The sequence below is a fragment of the Salvelinus sp. IW2-2015 genome, linkage group LG11 (genome assembly GCF_002910315.2).
Source record: "Salvelinus sp. IW2-2015 linkage group LG11, ASM291031v2, whole genome shotgun sequence".
Lineage (NCBI taxonomy): Eukaryota > Metazoa > Chordata > Actinopteri > Salmoniformes > Salmonidae > Salvelinus > Salvelinus sp. IW2-2015.
This window is the reverse complement of record NC_036851.1, coordinates 32,965,952-32,969,951: the sequence shown is the minus strand read 5'-3', so window position 1 is coordinate 32,969,951 and position 4,000 is coordinate 32,965,952. Positions and strand designations below refer to the sequence as shown.

General features: G+C 45.3%; 1 pseudogene; it reads left to right on the top strand.

The window, feature by feature from the left end:
* Positions 1 to 1,300: 1,300 nt before the first annotated feature.
* The window catches only part of LOC111970687 (aminopeptidase B-like), an 8,140-nt pseudogene continuing 5,440 nt past the window's right edge, over positions 1,301 to 4,000 (top strand).

The window sequence follows — 4,000 nt, the reverse complement described above, 5'->3', positions numbered from 1 at the left end:
TAAGAAGCCCTCCTGTTCTCCACTCATTACCTGTATTAACTGCACCTGTTTGAACTCGTTACCTGTATAAAAGACACCTGTCCACACACTCAAACAGACTCCAACCTCTCCACAATGGCCAAGACCAGAGAGCTGTATAAGGACATCAGGGATAAAATTGTAGACCTGCACAAGGCTGGGATGGGCTACAGGACAATAGGCAAGCAGCTTGGTGAGAAGGCAACAACTGTTGGCGCAATTATTAGAAAATGGAAGAAGTTCAAGATGACGGTCAATCACCCTTGGTCTGGGGCTCCATGCAAGATCTCACCTCGTGGGGCATCAATGATCATGAGGAAGGTGAGGGATCAGCCCAGAACTACACGGCAGGACCTGGTCAATGACCTGAAGAGAGCTGGGACCACAGTCTCAAAGAAAACCATTAGTAACACACTACGACGTTCGACCGAACGTACGTAACGTAGTCAACACTGCTAGCTAGCCAGCTAGCCGCTGAACCTTGGCGTGATCCTGACAACACCCTGTCTTCTCAACTACATCAAGCGGTGGACCCGTTCCTGTAGGTTCTAGCTTACAACATTCGCAGAGTACGACCGCTGCTCACACCAGGAAGCGCGCAGGTCCTAAATCCAGGCACTTGTTCAGTCTCCCGTCTTGAGATTATCTGCTAACTCGCTGTGGCTGGAGCTCCCTGCCCTGTGGCCATTAACCTCTACAACTCATCAGACGCCGCAAGCTGTGTTCAACCTTCCAAAGTGTCTGCTCGACGTCACCGCTCCTCCTAGCCTCTCTCCACTGGACTTCCAGAGTTTGAAGCTCGCTTCCGCTACAAGACCATGGGTGCTTGCCTATGCGAGCTGCTGAGGGGAACTGGCACTCGTACCTTCAGCTCTGACTAGGCCCTACACCCAAACAAGGGCACTGACGTTCAATCCAACCTCTGGCCCTGCTCTCGCCTCCCTGCCTCTAGAAGTTACAGTTCCGCCTCAGTTCCACTAAAACTCGTTCGCGCTTCTCTGGCACCCCAATGGTGAAACAAAACTGCCTCATGACGCCAGTGTCACGAGTCAACTCACCAAGCCTTCCGGAGAACACCTGAAAACCCCACCTCTTACGGAATACCTAGGATAGATAAATAATGCCTCCTAACCCCCCCCCCCCCTTAAAAGAGTTAGACTGCACTATTGTTAAAGTGGTTGTTCCACGGATTCATAAGGTGAATTGCACCAATTTGTAAGTCCCGCTCTGGATAGAGCGGTCTGCTAAATTGACTTTAAATGTAATGTAAATGTACATGTTCATGGGATTAAATCCTGCAGCGCACGGCAAGGTCCCCCTGCTCAAGCCAGCACATGTCCAGGCCCGTCTGAAGTTTGCCAATGACCATCTGGATGATCCAGAGAGGAATGGGAAAGGTCATGTGGTACTGATGAGACACAAATAGAGCTTTTGGTCTAAACTCCACTCGCCGTGTTTGGAGGAAAAGAAAGGATGAGTACAAACCCAAGAACACATCCCAACCGTGACGCATCTTTGGGGATGCATTTCTGCAAGGGACAGCCAACACCGTGCAGGACGTTTGGCAATTTGCCAGAGAACACCAAAGATTGGCAAATCGCCACTGGCGCCCTGTGCTCTTCACAGATGAAAGGCAGGTTCACACTGAAGCACGTGACAGACGTGACAGTAGTCTGGAGACGCCGTGGAGAACGTTCTGCTGCCTGCAACATCTCCAGCATGACGCGGTTGGCGGTGGGTCAGTCATGGTGTGGGGGGCATTTCTTTGGTGGGGCGCACAGCCCTCATGTGCTCGCAGACGGTAGCCTGACTGCCATTTAGGTACCAGAATGAGATCTCAGACCGACACTTGTGAGACCATATGCTGACACAGTGCACAATTGTGGCTGCTGGAGGTCATTTTGCAGGGCTCTGCAGTGCTCCTTCCTTGCACAAGGCGGAGGTAGCGGTCCGAATTGCTGCTGGGTTGTTTGCCTCCTACGGCCTCCTCCACGGTCTGCCTGAATTACTGGCCTGTCCCTGGTAAGTGCCTCCATGCTCTGGACACTACGTTGACAGACACAGCAAACCTTCTTGCCACAGCTCAGCATTGATGTGCCATCCTGGATGAGCTGCACTACTGAGCCACTTGTGTGGGTTGTACCCGTCTCATGCTACCCATAGAGTGAAAAAGCAACCGCCAGCATTCAAAATGACCAAAACATCAGCCAGGAAGCATAGGAATGGACGTGGTCTGTGGTCACCATCTGCAGAACCAGAACTCCTTTATTGGGGTGTCTTGCTACATTGCTATAATTTCACCTCTTTGTCTAGTTCCATTTGCACAACAGCTATGTGAAATTTATTGTCAATTCAGTGTTGCTTCCTAAGTGGGACAGTTTTGTTTCACAGATGGATTTGAACTTGGAGTTACATTGCTGTTTTTAAGTGTTCCCTTTATTATTCTTGAGTCAGTTGTATTTCATATGTTATGAATATCTGCTAGCAACAACAGAATAAATTAATGTTTGATTACATACATAAACAGTAGGAAAGAGGATTATAATGTCGGAAGGTCAACATATAAACTATCTACCAAATTTCTTCATTGGATGTTTATTACTTCTCCTTGCATTTATCATTCAGCGCTAAGATGTTTTTTTTTTTAGAATGGCTAACGTATGATTGGGGTCCCTCGGGTCGCAGGTTGCCTGGCAGGGGTCCCTGGGGAAGAAAAGTGAACCCCCCTGCTAATAACCCATACATTAAACATGATTCGAAGAGACTTTCCTTCTCAAAATTAGATCAACTATCGTTGTCTAGCGATTATGATATTATTTTTTAATTTAACCTGTATTTAACCAGAAGGGCTCATTGAGATTTAAAATCTCTTTTTCAAGAGCGGTCCTTGGCCAAGATAGGCAGCACCAAAGTCATTACGGAAAGATTACAGGAGGCGAGGACACATGAATACCTTACAGTAATCTAGTAAAAACCTATGAATTCAAGGAGAATACTACCACAAAATCAAAAACAACAAATTAAAAACATTGACAGGTCAGGGATCAGCCTCAAAATCCTTCATCAGTGATTTAAAAACACCAATCGGGACAAGTTTCCAGTTTAAAATTATTTGTAAGGTGTTCCCAAGACGATGGCGCAGAGTACATAAAAGAACCTTTTACCAAATTCAGTTCGGACATTGGAACAGTTAGCGGATAAAGTCCAGCGAACGAGAGAGTACCCACCACATTTCTGAAGCAATAAAAATGCCCAAATAAAAAGGTAGTAACCCAAAAATGGTTTGTAAATAAACGTATACCAGTGACTGAGCTACGAGTGACTAGAGAAGTTCAGCAACCCTGGTATACAAAGTGCAGTGGTGCGTAAGGGTTTTGCAGTTTAAAATAAATCTCAAAGTGCCATGGTAAAGAGTGTCAATTGATCTCAAACACTGAGCGGAAGCATTCATATGTAAAATATCCCCATAGTCTAGTAAAGCATAAATGTAGCCGATACTAGCCTCCTTCTGGCTTCAAAAGAAAAACAGGCCTTATTCCTAAAATAAAAATCCCAATTTCAGCTTCATTTTTGTAAGTTGTTGAATATGCAATTAAAGAGAGGCCATCATCAATTAGAATTCCAAGATATTTATATGAGGTTACAACCTCAATCTCCTTGCCCCTGACAGGTAGTAATAGGTGAAAGGTTCAGAGGTCTATTTCTTGCATTAGAAAACACCATTAGTTTAGTTTTGTCAGTATTGAGGATAAGCTTCAATTGACACAAAGTATGTTGAACAGTATAAAAAGCAGTTTGCAAGTTCTGGAAAGCTTTTGTAAGAGACGAGGACACCAGTAAATAACAGTATCATCAGCATAAAAATGAAGTTGTGCATTTGGACATTTTTGTCTAAATCCTTTATATAAATAGTGAATAAGAGAGGACCAAGTACAGAGCCTTGGGGCACACCATTCAGGACGAGCAATTTAACAGACAATAG